The sequence below is a fragment of the Lagopus muta genome, chromosome 18, assembly GCF_023343835.1.
Source record: "Lagopus muta isolate bLagMut1 chromosome 18, bLagMut1 primary, whole genome shotgun sequence".
Classification (NCBI taxonomy): Eukaryota; Metazoa; Chordata; class Aves; order Galliformes; family Phasianidae; genus Lagopus; species Lagopus muta.
Genome location: NC_064450.1, coordinates 910307 through 924353, shown reverse-complemented (window position 1 = coordinate 924353; position 14047 = coordinate 910307). Strand labels below are relative to the sequence as shown.

Below are 14047 nucleotides of genomic sequence, written 5' to 3'. Positions count from 1 at the left end.
GCCCATATTTTTCTTCTTTCAGTTCCCCCATTTCTCCCAGCTTTACCCATAGGGCCACAGCACTGCAGGACGCTTGCTGCCTTCCAGCACTTAGGATCTCTTCTATCATTGCTTTACTGTGCTCTTCTCTCTAGAAAGTCTCCTATAAAGTTTTGATGCACAGTCTGCACTGGGGTCCTTTCTGATGAAATGCTTTCCACCCGCATGAACCCAGCATGTGTCACCGAGGTTCCCCTGCAGCTCAAGCCTTTGTTCTTCATGCCCCCTCATGCCTTCACACCACTGCAGCACACCAGAACTGAAACCATGGAACTCTGTATTGCATCCCCCACTCCTCTGAGGATGGTGATTCCAGGTCTGAGCACGATGTCGGCAGGGGAGGAGGTTACTCTGCCCTTCCTCGCCATGGCCCAGCCGCTCTCCTGCCCAGTGGCAGTGCCATCCCCCAGGGCTGCACAAAGCAGTGGTGAGCTATGCTGGGATGCAGGGATCCCTGCTGGCCTCCGTGCAAGGCTGTCTAACAGATTCATGGCTGATGCCAGAACCCTGTTTCCTCTTTCTGGTGCCATATGATTGCAAACTCCTATTTCATTCTCTGTCTGCTCTTCTTCCTAGGTGAAGCCCATTCATTATTTTTAACTGTATGCATAACTCTTCTTTATCTCCAAACCCTGCTGCTCCTCCTGCGCAGACCGATTACATGACTGCATGTACTCTGTCTCCTGCTAGCTTGCCTGAGCACAAACCAGCTTGCTACTCATCTCTCTGCTTCCATATGCAGTATCCAGAGCCCTGAGGCAGCATTTTTGGTGCATGGCTCTGCAACTGCTCTCCCATTTCTCAGGCTGTAGAGAGGCCGCCACTGGGGCAGCAGCCCGCCCTACATACACTCGTGTCAAAACATCTGCTTCCTGCAGCATGGCGTGACCTTGGCCATCGCTCTCATGTATTTGCTCTGTTTGGCCTCATGAATTCCCTGGTGGCTGCAGTGGCTGCTCTGCTGAGGCAGGATCCGTCTGCCCTCCGTAATCCCACACTTGGACGGGTACCTCACCTCAGACTCATCTTCAAGCTATTGCTTCCTGTTGGCTTCATCATTACCACATTTGAATTCTCGGTTCTCACATACCGAAGCCAACTGCTGTCTCCAAGTCCTCTGAGATTCTAGTCAGCTTTTTCCTGAAAGCAATGGGGTTTCAGGCAACTAGGAATGCTTTCTGCTGCTGTGGATAGTTGCTGCTCAGTTTGGGATCCTCTGTTCACCTGGGGCTGTGAAGTCCTACATGAGCAGTGTCTTCTACAGCAGCATGGAAACCGTGTGATGCTCTCTGGGATGATCAACTCTGGTACCTCCTTGCATGCAGCATTCCCTCTGTTTGTTCTCCATGTTAGCATTGCCCTGAGCTCACAGAGATGAAGAGCAGCTGATGAGAGATTTTACTGACTAATCTGAGGCACTCAGCAAGTCCTTAGCTTCCCCGGTTGCTCATTTTCCCTATACTGGAAATAAAACGTGTGTCAAAAGAGCTGGAAGATGTTTTTAAATGTGGTTCTGGCCTGCACAAGTGACTTTATAATGTGGCTGTTGCTGCGTATTGTTTCTTAATAGGCCCCTCAATTAGTTCTGCTGAGTACAGCACAGTGGGAGAACTGGTTTTATCTTCCTGCCTCCAGCCTCGGTTTCAGCTCAGCCAAAGAGGGCTGTCCACTGTTCTTTCCCCGCATGGGGCTTGAGGAAGCTTGAGGTAGAGAGAAGCCTGAGGTAAAATCAGCACAACTGCAGGAGGAAGGGATGGAGGAGCAGATCCTGCACTCAGCAGCTCAGCTGACAAACGCAGCCGTCTTCGCTAGCTGGCACCATAGCAGTCCAGGCTGCAGGAAACACGCTGGGCTCCTTCCAGATTAGATGCCACCATCAGTAACAACAGACGTGCAGGACTTTGTGATGCTTGGTTTAAATCCCAGCCTCAGAGACGCCTGCACAGCCCCCTGGCCTTGCTGTGACTTATGAGACGCCTGGGCCGGAGCACTCGGTGTGACAGAGCCGCATTTGTGGTGGGTGTGGAAGGAGTCGGCTGCTGCCAGTCGGTGAGGTTCTGCTCAGTGAATGCAGCAAAGCCTCCAGCCTGCAGGCAGAGCTTCGACCTGGGGCGCGGCTGGGTGGTGTGCAGGCAACCCAGCTTGTGCAGAGGGCAAAACTGTGCTCTGTGAAACTGCCGCAAGTGGGGTCTGCCCTCCTCAAAGCACTGTAACCGCAGCACCCTTTGCTCTGCCCACCCAGACCAGAGTTTCTACAAAACTGTGTGTGATGCTCTGGGTTCCAGACTAGATTCGTTCTATTTCCTGTCCCGGACGCTGAAGGAAGACAAGCCATCTCCTCTCTGTGACCCGCAGAGATTAAGCATGTGCCTCTTAGCTTTGCTGTACAGCTCTCTGAACATACACTCACAACACATAACGAAGCTTCTCTTCACTCATCATTTTAATTCTGCCTGCAAAACAAACAAGAGGAATAAAGGGGAGAGCCATAGAGATTAATATGAAGTAAGACATTAATGTTACTATGTTTTCACATGGTGAAGTGGGAACTGTTGCAGGTGTTGAAAGTTGTAGGTCTTCAGTCAAGATGGAAAGAACACAGCTGAGGTCAGTCTGACCAGTAAATTTTTGAGTGGGTACTGTGTTGCACACTCAAAGGAATTGCCTGTACTGAGTTCAAACAGAAGGTCAGTGCAAAGCTGTGATCAGAAGCAACCAAAAATGAGCTTCCTTGCAGTGCTGCTGAGACTACCCCCGTGTCCTCCCATGGGCTTGTAGCAGCTGGCACAATTTCACCTGGAGGGAGCAGCCTCTCCTCAGAGGGTGCTGTGAAGACAGGAATGGTGAAAACAAAAGCATGAGCAATGGAGAGGCGGGCGTCCTGCTTGAAGACCTGATGTTTGACACGAGGTGGTGTGCAGACACACAAAACCCACAGGACTGCAGAGAAATGTCGGAGCATGCTGAGGTTTCCCCTTCATTTTTTGCTGTCATCATTCAAAGATGAGCTCAGATGAGCTCAGTGAGCTTTAAAAGTAGCACATCAAAGGTGGAGGAGAATCTAGGTGCAAACTGCATGGATTCTGAGCATGTTATACATTTATGTGGGTAAGAAATCCCCTGCTCCAGAGACATTACCCAACACTGCTTTTCAAAAGCAAAGTAGGCACTTGAACAGTTAGCTTTTACTTTGGAAGTTTTGTGTTCTTTTTATCCAGCAAAGCCTGCATGAGGGGCAGGTGCAGATCGTGCATTCTGTGCATGGGAGGTGCAAGGAGGCTGAGCTTCTAAAGAGCCTTCTGTGTGTCATGGCTGGTGAGCACTTGGAAGAAGTGATGTAACAGGATGTCTGTATTTTGGGGATGATAGACAGTGATAACAGGAGATTTGGGAGCACTGAGTGTGTGTGTATGCACGAGGTGACTCTGGGTGGAATTTGGCTACCATGACTTGTGTCCTTGTTTCCGACCTCCTGGAAAGGCAGGGATCTGTCTGCAGACCTGTTGCTACAGGTTGGTGGATCTTGGAAGAAGTGGATTATCCCCAGAACATTTTGCTGCTGGCATGTTGCTGTTCTCATGGCTGGGCAAGTCAGGAGGAACATCTCATCTTCGGAGCTCTGCATCTGCTGCCTATTCTTCCTTCTACTCCTAGGTTTCCTTTTGGAAACCCTAATGTGCAAAAGGATCCTGGCCTGTGGCAGAGCATTGAATCATAGTGTTGCAGCCCTTAGTTGCAGTTAACTAAGAGTAAGAGTACCAGAGGGTTTCTGAGGTCCCCATCCAAAACCAGGATGGAGCGACCAGAGAGTGCGTTTTCCTTACCTTTGCATTCACCTCAGCTGTGAGCAGTTTGTCTGGCCTCCACCACTTTCCCAGATGCCCTCAAGTCTCTTGTGTCAGGTGGATGCACTCTCCTTGGCCCCGTTCTCTGGTGGTGGCCACTGGAACCCAAGAACTGCCAAGGGAAATATCTACGCTGGAATTTTGTCGCAACTCTTGGCCATTTCAGTCCATGCTCAGAGGCAAGAAGGTAAACATAATGGCACACCCGTCAGTGTGAATCCCATTCCAAATCAGCAGTTCAGGAGAGCGTAGCCCATCCTGCCACACCAGAGGTGGCTCTGCAGTACAGGAGGTGCTGCCAAGAGCTTTTTTTGACTGTTCAGTCAAAACTTCCCTTTGCCTATTTTTCCATTGCTCCTGGGCACAGTATGTGCCTTCTCGGAGCACCCCAAATAACCCTAACTCTCTACCATTGAGTTATTGTTTCATTTAAATGATATTGGAAGCTCCTTCGGCCCCAGCCAGGGAGAAAGGCTCTCCCTCCTTGCCAGGGGACTATGTAATGCACCGGCTGCTGCCAGCTCTGCTCTGCGGGGGCCAGGAGAGAAGCAGGAGGGACATAATGTGCTTTCCACGAGGGAAGCCCGTCCTATCAAGGTCTGCTGGGGCTTGCTCTGCTCCTGGCGTGGTTGCCTATCCCAAGCTGTACACAAATTGATAAAGTCAGACAGCTGGATGAAAGAGCATAAATACCCTAAACTTAAACATGCTATTGAGAAGCCGAAGGCAGGACATAAATAACTGCACTCTCACTTTCATGTTTATCATACAATTGCAACAGGACCATATTTGGAATAAATATTCCAATATTTGAATGCAACATGTGATTGGAGTTTATCTGTTGTTATGTTTTGAATAAATAGAAAACTCATTATTTCAGATATCCCCCTCTTCTCACTTTTCTCCAGACGAGGTGGAGCTCAGCAGTCTGGACACTGCTCGAGCTACATTTCATGTTTTCAAAAGCCTTGAGCCTTTCCCTGGCGCTGAGCTCATCACAGCCAGTTCTCAAGGCAGCCGGCAGGCAGGATCCGTGCCGGCAGCCCGTCCTGCTGCACACCAGCCCATCCCATCCTGCTGAGCTGCTGCTCCTCCTCTGCAGAGGCCTCGCTAGGTAGGTGCTGCGGGAGGGGAGAGTGTGGTTTTTCTTGTGGCAGTTGTGAGGGATCACAGCAAGGCTGTGGCAAGATAGGACTCTCCATCTGAAATGGGACAGGAACTCTGGGGTCATCTCTCAGAGCTCCCAGGGCTGGATTTTCTGCTGGAGTTGCTGTGGGACACAGGAGTGATGGATGAGAGCCTTTGAGAGGCCTTTGCTCAACTGTGTGCCTGGAAGGTGGGACAGGATCTCACTGCCCCTCCAGGCTTTCCATGACGATGGCAGCTATTCTCCTAGGATATGACTCTGTCTCTTAGCAGCAGTAGCATCATAGCTGAGCTCCACAGCACAGATCACACCAGTGACATCCATCCTGTTCTGGATCCTCCAGGTGCTCTCAAGGTCCCTGTCTTCTCCTGCAGAGCGTCTTGTACGTTTGGGTGGATATCCTTGCAATTGCTGCTGATGCATGTGCGGTCCTGCTACCCCCAAAGAGAGAGTTGTGCTGGAGCCATGACTCTGCACGAGCTTTGTACTAGAAGAGGCTGCCCCAAGCTGCAGGATCAGACTTGAGTGAAGGCTCCTTCAGGGCTCTGAAGCAAACTGACAATCTCATGACTGGAAACACCTTGGCCTGAGCTGTAGGACAGGCAGGTGTCTAAGCTGTCTTCTGTCAAGTTATTCATCTGGAATTAGCCAGATGGGAGCTGCCGTGGTGTGGAGTTACACAGGGTGAGCACTCAGGGGACCTCAGAATCCTGAGCAGAACGAGAGCTCAGTGCAGGAGCACTGATGTGTGTGTGTATAGCAGGGGTTTGTGCTCTGGGGATGGGTTCAGTGGAGATGGCACTCTTTTTTTCAGGCACTCTGCTACTGCTGTAGCGTTTAGCTTAGCCAATTACAACTTTCAAATGGTGAACAGCACATTAACTGCCCACAAGGACTGGCCAGAGCCCAGTGGCACTGGGACTCCACAGAGCCTTACCCAAATGCTGGTGTGGAAATTGTTTTACACTTTGTGTTTTAATACTGTCAAAACCAAGAGGCACAGCCAGCCACGGTCAAGTGGCTGACATAAAAAACGCCTTCAAAAGCATTAAGAATGATGTAACAAAAACAAAGGATGGAGTCCACTGTGAGGATATCTTTATCCCAAAATCAGTGTTGCTATCCAAAGTTACAATTACACACATTTGTATGAAATCCGAATCTGTGTAGAGGATGCATGGGCTGGTCTGTGCAAACACTATGAATATATGTACATGGGGAAAGACGGTGTTACCAGCACAGAGGTTGCTTGAAGACAGATATTCTCTGGTTAATAATTCTCTGGAACAGGCTGCCCAAGGAGGCTGTGGATGCCCCATCCCTGCAGGCATTCAAGGCCAGGCTGGATGTGGCTCTGGGCAGCCTGGGCTGCTGGTTGGCAACCTGCACACAGCAGGGGGTTGGAACTGGATGAGCACTGTGGTCCTTTGCAACCCAGGCTATTTTATGATTCTATGATTCTATGATTCTATGATAATACAGCTTACAGGCACTGTGGTAGCATGACTGACGGCCAATTAAAGTGCTAATGCAAAGCTTACCTATTGCTGGCCAGTGAAGAGGCTCAGGGCTCTCAGGATTCATGTGAGACATCTTGAAAGTCCTGCGTGATGATGCTCCTCAGGTTTGTTCCAGCCCTTTGCAAATGCAGCTGCTGAAAGCAGTGGCACCTTGTCATGACAATGTGGATTTGATCAGAGGCTGTACCCGAGGTTATCTTTGCTGGGGAAATGCAGTCTCACAAAGCAGCATTTCCCATGACATTCTCTCTATTTTCCCTTTCACTCTTATTCTTGCTAGATCAGATTTTGGCAGAAAACATTTCACTTAATTCCATTTACTTTTAAAAACGAGAGTTCTGCGATTAATTTTCTTCTTTGTATTGTCTCAGAAATGTTGGTCAACAGGGAGAATAATGAGCCTTCTGGACTAGATTTCCAACATACATTGGGGTTCTGTGCCGCATCGCGTTGCCAACTGACTCCCAGGCATGGGTTACATTTGAGAGGAAATGAAATCTAAGGGCATGACGTGTGGAAATTCGCAATAACTCTGTCGCACGTTTTCACGATAGCAAGCATACATGTGCTCTCACCACTGCCAGTGCATTCATGTGTGCATGCACGTGCACACGGGTGCCACCTCCTGCTGCTGCACACACACAGGGCAGGCGTGCTGCTCTTCTCCACTCTGCTGGCGCTGCATGCCCCAGCCCTCAGCACCTGCATATCAACGCAGCTCACTGTCACACGCCACTGCAGTGTTCCCTCCTGAACATTTTGGGCTTCGTACAGACGGGCCTTGGGGTTCTCTGCATTCCTGGGGCTTTTTCCCATCTTGGTTTCCCTACTTTTCCCTACTGGTTCCATAACTACACCTTTGTTTGCTTGGTGACTGGGAGCAGGGCAGGAACAAACTCCGTTTCCCCTTCTCCCGAGTGCCACTGTCCCACTGTCCAACAGCCGCCTCCTGCATGCTGAGGACGCATGCCAGAGGGTACTACTGGATCGAGGAGCGGTCCCCACTTAATCTCACTGTTGTTTTGCGTGCAGGCTGAGGCTCCTCTTCGCTGGGTTCACAGCAGCAGTCTGTTTGCAACCATTCGAAACATCCAGCTGCTCTTTTTACAACCCCCATTTTTACCTCTTAAGCAATATGAAGAGGTGCGTAGCCAGGGTGGACAGAAAGGAATCCATCACTGCTTGTGATCTCCTCTGCCCCAGGAATGGTGCTCAGGTACCGACCCTTCCTGAGTGTGACTCAGCCCTGCAGGTTCAGGCTGCTCCTAAACACAGCACTCCTTCGCTCAGTGCAGCTAACTCGGAACAGCGAGCTGAATTTGTTGACACATCTCAGAAAGATCTCACTGATTAATGTGCTGAATCTCAAACACGGGCTAAGAGCATGAAATCCCTAACAGGGGTTTAGATCAGAGATAACGTAATAATACACAGAACTCTTGGAAACATTTTCAAACCATGTAATGTCTATATTCTTAGTGTTCCTGACAGTGCTAATGGAACCAGCTAGTTGACAAGATCTCTTCTGTATTCAATTCCCTCATTGCTTTTAAAACCCTTTTCATGTAGCTGTGGGTCATCCACCACCATCTAAATCTTCCCTGCCTGCAGGATCTGGGGGTCTGGGCTGAAAAAGCCACAGTCACTGCTCTGTGATGGGATGTGTGATGCAGCTCAGAAGACAAGAGGCATATGTCCTTGCTAGTGGCAGGGGGGATCAATTTTATGGGAGGAGGGTGAGGGATATGGGCCAAAGGAAGATGCAGATGTTGCTTCTCAGCTGCGATGTCCATGCTCTGCTTCTCAGCAGTGTGAGGAGCAGTATGGAGAAATGCTGAATGTTCGAGGCAGGTTAGGGAATTCTTATCACTCTGCTTCATCCTGCAGGGAAAGGCTTACGGGAGAGCAGACTGTGCAGTGATTCATTAAATAGCTCTGCTCCCCCTGCCAGAGCCTTACATGGTGCACAGCTCACGCCTGGTGCCTTAATCCTTTGAAGATGCTGGGTCAGTTTTTCCTGTTCATCTGGCTCTGGCTGCACGCGCCTGCAACACACTGAGCAGCTGAGTTTTCCCCAGCTCCCCAGAGGGGGGTAAGGCAAGGTTTTAACTTCTGCTACTTATGTGCTCTGTGCCTCGTGCTGCGTTTGTAAAGTGAGCAGTGAAGGCGAAGATGGTGCCCCTGCCTCTTCCCACCACATATGCCCATGCCATCCTGTTTACACTCAAGGATTCACGGCAGGCAGCTCTGGGATTTCGTGCCAAAGTATTCAGGAATATTTTCCCTGGGTTGCGAGGCAGCAAGGGGGAAGGTTCCTGAGCCCCCCTCCGAGTTCTGGCACTGGTGCTGCTGAACAAGCTGGAAAAGGGCCCTTCCCAGCAAGAGCCAGGCATGCACACACAATGGCATGTGCTCTCAGGAGGGGATAGGTCCCCATCCAAGCCCCATGTGCAGCCAGCTCCACAGCCCATGTCATCTGCACCTGGCCCATCTATGGGTCTCCATGCTCACCAACTTCGTTTTCCCCTTTGGTTGCTCCCAGTCTTTTTCTGGTGACTGCTCTTGATGACAGAGGTCAGAGAGCTGTGTGCAATGTGGAAGCAGAGCAGGGCTGCTCAGGAGCTTCCACAGCCTGAGGAACGGCCTCCAGAGTTGGGCAGAATCTGCATCCTTGGCTCCAGCTGTGTCCTGGGCATGGACTCAGTGCCAAGGCACCTGTGAGCTGAGGGCAACTGAAAGGAAGGGCAGCTGTCACCTCCTCACACAGCACTCAGTGCCACCAGCCTGCGGGTGGTTGTGCCAGCCTGGCCTGGGGATGGGGCACACTGCCTCGGTCTCTATCCCTGGAGCATCGATAGAAGGAGAAGGGGAAAGCAGGATGGGGACTGGAAGATCTTCAGGGATACCCTGGGTACAGGTTGGGTCTGCCTGAAGCAGGCATCAAATTACATAGTTCTCCTGAGGCCAGCATAAAACCAGCAATTTCTAAACCCTGAGGCTGCCTATCAGCCCTCAGGTGGTGAGTTTCCTGCTCTTCTTTCAGAGAGCATAGTGTCTGAAGCTTTTTCCAGACTTGGGAAATGCTGGCAACTTCAGAGAATGAAAACTAATCTTGCTGAGCCCTACCAGACTGAACACATATAAAGCACATAAACAGCAGTTTTCCCACTCCGCATGTCATGGGTCTGGTGGTACACTGCAGTGTAACAGCACAGGAGCTGGATCTGATCCTGTTAGCTTCATCTTGCAGCTCTGAATGCCTTTCATGACACTGACACTGCCCCATGCAGTCAAAGGCTCCCTGTGCTTCACTGCATCTCCTGATGGCTCCTTGTCAGCAGGGCATGATTAGGGTTAGGGTTTGCTACTTGAGATTCTCCTGACAGGAAAGTCATTAAGAATAATTAATATAATTAACCAAATATGAGGCACTGCTGCTGCTGCTGCTGCTGTTGGTCTCATCCATAGCAGGAGAGAGATTTGTAAAAATAACACTTTTGGTAAAAGCAGAGTGATATTTGGAAGGCTTTAACTGTTCTTGGAGTACATATATTTGCTGCCTCTGTGCCAGCATTGACCATGGTGCCCTGGAGAAGTGGGCTTCTGCTCCAGTCAGCTGGAAGTCACAGGCAAGACTGGAGTGCGCCAGTTTGTCAAAGGACAAGCATGGCCTACAACTGTAATGTCAACATGGAAGACACAAAATCAGTGCCATGGTGCCCCAGGATGGTTCCTCCCAGAGAGCCCATGGGAGTCGATGTCTGGAGAGGTGCGTGCAGCTCTGGTTGCCTGGTCTGCTTCAGGAAAGACATGGCCACTGTTTTCTGTGCATACATCTGGGGTAGACAGCAGGAATTAGGAAGAGCTTTTCTTGTCTGTTTAAGCTACAGATCTTTGCTGGCAAGAGAACAAATGGGCATAAATAGATCACTATGAATTTTAATCTAGAAATGAGGAAATACAGTCTGAAGGTTGAGAGAGAGACAGAGGAACACCTTCCCTAGAAACAGTGGTGATCAACCCCATTGCTTTGAAATTGAGCTCTTTCACTGGAAGTCTGCAGGGTCAGGTTCAACAAGCTGCAGCTTGGTGGCTTCCTGTTTGGGCCACCTGCCCAGTGCAGGGACAGTCTGCCTTGCACACAGGGGACAGCTGGGCACAGAGGAGCTGAGGGCAGCTGAGGCAGAAGCTCTGGTTATCAGCCCTTCTTCTGGAAGTTTATAATCACTCCAAAGCGATCCGTTTGTCATCCTCCATGGCATGCTGAAGTCCTGGTTTTTCCTGGCTGGAGGTTTCTGGATGCTGGGACGGGGGGTCTCCTGCAGCGTGTGCACGCAGAGGGAGAGATTTTGCTAAATACTCACACTGCAGCTCTCTGTGCTTGAGAAATAACAAATGTTCTCTTGGGACTTATCACCAACCAAATCAGTCCTGCACCAGTCTGTTTTAGGGCAGACAGTGTGTGTCTGCCACATACAACTGCTGCAGCTGCTCATCCCGTAGGAGCCCAGCTGGGTACCAGCGCTGCGACGCAGCCCCAGCAACTCCTGGGTCTGATTCCAGGTAGGGGAAAAGGGACATTAAGAGGGGTCAGTTGGGTTGGGAGGGCAAAGCACAACCCACAGGGGAGCTGAGCAAATCTTTCCTGCCATGCACCCAGGGCAGGGAAGATGCAGGAGCCCGCTGAGCTGTGAGCTGAGGGAAACAAGGGTGTGTTTGTCACACATCAGTGCAGGGTAATGACAGCTCCTCACATACTGAGCAGCTTTTAACCCCCCTTTCCTGGTGAGACCCAGCAAGTCTCCTCACACAGGCACTTGGCAAGGCAGAGAGCAGAGACCCCACAGCCAGAGCTCAGCCTGCTCCCCAGGGCCCCACCAGCATGCCCCTATTCACAAGCAAGGAGTTTAAACAAAAATCATTCGACTTGGCTATTTGTTAGCATTCACATTGTGTGACTGATAGTTTAAATCATCTGCTATTGTTTCTGTTCCCTAACTGGATGGCTTTTAAAGAGGAGACCCAAAAATACATTCTGGTAAGGAATATCAGATGAATACTCACTTGGGATGAAATCTGCATGCCTCTGCCTTGCAAACACTTGCCCCAGCATGGAGCTGCTATGCACATGCTGACCAGGAACCCCAGCGTGCCCAGAAATCCCACGAGCTGGATGCCATGCTGCGCTGAGCACACTTGTTGGCAAAGCTCCTGTTGCTGCAGTGTTGCTGCCCCAGGGGGGTACTGAGCAACTGCACCAAGGGCTGGGCTTGGAGAGCATAGTGGGCAAGGTGCTCAGCAAAGCCTGGACTTTAATGTCTGTGAGCTCCGTGTTGTCTTCTGCACACCTTGCAGAAAGGGTCACTTAAGATCCTTGCTGGGAGCTGTACTGATTACAGAGTGTCCAGGTCCTGTGGCATCTTTTCCACCTCTTTCCTGCAGGTTGTGATGTAGAGACCATAGATGCAGCAGCACGCTCATGGTCATGGCTCTGTCTGGGCAAGTCACATCCCTGGCTGATAGCCATAAGCAACGCCTGGTGCGTGCCCTGTCTGTGCATGCACATCCAGCACTCCTGCAAGCCACCTTCGGTGGAGCACAGAGCAGGCAGCTGAGACAAACTGCCTCCCTACACTCTCGTTCTAATATCATCCGCAGCTGAGAAGCAACTTAGTACCCTTGTCCCTTCCACTCTGCCTAGCATCTGTAGGGAACAACAAGGGTGTGGAAGGACAGAGCAGACATGGGGCATCGACCTGCATCACAAAGCATGTTCCCTGCTCTTCTCACTCCCTGCCATCCCCATTTGAAAATGTTCTGATCCGTCTCTCCCCTCTGGAAACTGGAGGTGGTACCTGCTGCAGCTGCCTGAGTCCCTGTGGGGAAAGCTGGGAGCCAGATGCTGCTGTTTTATCTCAGATGGGCAATAAATGTTTACGTAGGATGGGGAGTTTGAGGCACTGCTGTGGTGGACACAGTGCAGAGCTGCCCACCATCTGATGCCAGGAGGAAGCTCTGAGCTGGGCTCAGGCACTGCAGTTTCCAAGGAAGAGCTGTGTGAGTTCCTGGGAACGAGTGGGAAGCCTCACTGAGACAGGGGCAGGGAGCCAGGGAGCACAGCGATGGGTCTGACTCTGCTGGCTGGAGAACCAGGGGCTGCTCCACCAGCATATATAAGGCAGGAAGCCTGTTACAAGGAGCTTTCTAGGTGAGGATGGGAATCCTGACTACACACGGCTGTTACTGGTGGGGATGTCTCCTAACTCAGAAGCACTTTGAGCCCAAGATGGAATCGAGCCAAAGAATCATCTCTGAGAAGTTGTGTGTGAGCAGGGCAGATAAGCACAGTCTGTGGATGAACTGCTTGGTGGTTCCTCCCCAGCTGCCATGGAAATGGCAATAATATTTCTGCAAGGAAGGTTTCAGATGCCTGTTTCCCAATAAGTAGCCTGGGTACTTCTGTGTCAAGAGCTTGGTTCTCATCAGCTTAGGGAAAGCTGGCTTGGCCAGTAGCCCCTTGGATACCTAAGTGCCACTTCTCTTCTCTGCTGGCCACACTGACCCCAGCTCCCTGCCACAGCAGGCACTCACACAGTCCCCATCTCAGGACTGGTGTCTGAAGCACTTTGAAGACATGCTGATGGGGTGGACCTCTCAGCAGAGCAGGCTGAGCATCCTGGCTTGGCCACAGACTGAAGAGACTGTAGCAGGGCAATGCCAGGAGGCAAGCACTGGGTGTTTACTGGGGACAGGGGTGGTTCAGTCCCACAAGTGACGTCACCTCCTCCTGCAACTGTGTCACTGGCCCCATATGATGGGGTGTCCTGTGCACCATTGCTTCTCACTGAGAGGAAGCCAGAAGGCCCCCAGACGAGAGCCTGGAGCTCAGCTAACTGGAAGAAAAGAGTCAGGACCTGTCCCTTGCCCCAGCATCTCCTGCTGTCAGTTTACATGGGTAAGACCATGATGTACAGATGGGCTTGGGGTGGTCCCACTCTGTGGGACTCCCCATCCCCTGCCTAGCACTGGTCCTCTAAGGGATGAGTGGGTACTCTGTGGTTCCCTCTGCTGCACAACGTCTCTGAACTGGCGATATGAGCAGATGGTGTTTGACAACATGACGTGGATCTAAGAAAATCAGGGAAATGCAAATATTTGTGATATTAGAAATAGTTACAAAAATATAGACAAATAAAAGTCATGATTAGGATTATAGTAAGAAACACATTCCAGAGCTGCCGCAGTGCTTTAGCTTGCTTGGGAAGCTGGCATCCTGACCTTCCTCTTCCAGGGCTGGTTTTCCCGAGGGCTGCTTCGACTGCATCTTTCTGTGTCTGTTGTCTGACATGTCCAGCCCTATTCCTGGACATAAAGGGCGGGACGAGAATGCAACAGAGACTTCCCAGTAACTGTGTCAACTTTCATCTGAGCTGAACATCCCTTCCTGTTTTCTTGAACTGCATAAAGTCTTTCTCCATCTTCATCTACTTCATCTA

The 14047-nt window shown here is 50.8% G+C and overlaps 1 protein-coding gene across 6 annotated transcripts in view; it reads left to right on the top strand.

Moving 5' to 3' along the window:
- MYOCD (myocardin) overlaps positions 1 to 14047 on the top strand; it is a 224920-nt gene that overhangs the window by 158489 nt on the left and 52384 nt on the right. The window contains exon 1 of one of the 6 annotated variants that reach the window (XM_048965346.1): positions 4983 to 4998. The exons of the other annotated variants lie outside the window; for them this stretch is intronic. The gene's annotated coding sequence lies outside the window, so the exon portion shown is untranslated. Of the gene's footprint in view, positions 1 to 4982; positions 4999 to 14047 lie in introns of those variants that run through there. 6 annotated transcript variants of the gene reach the window in all.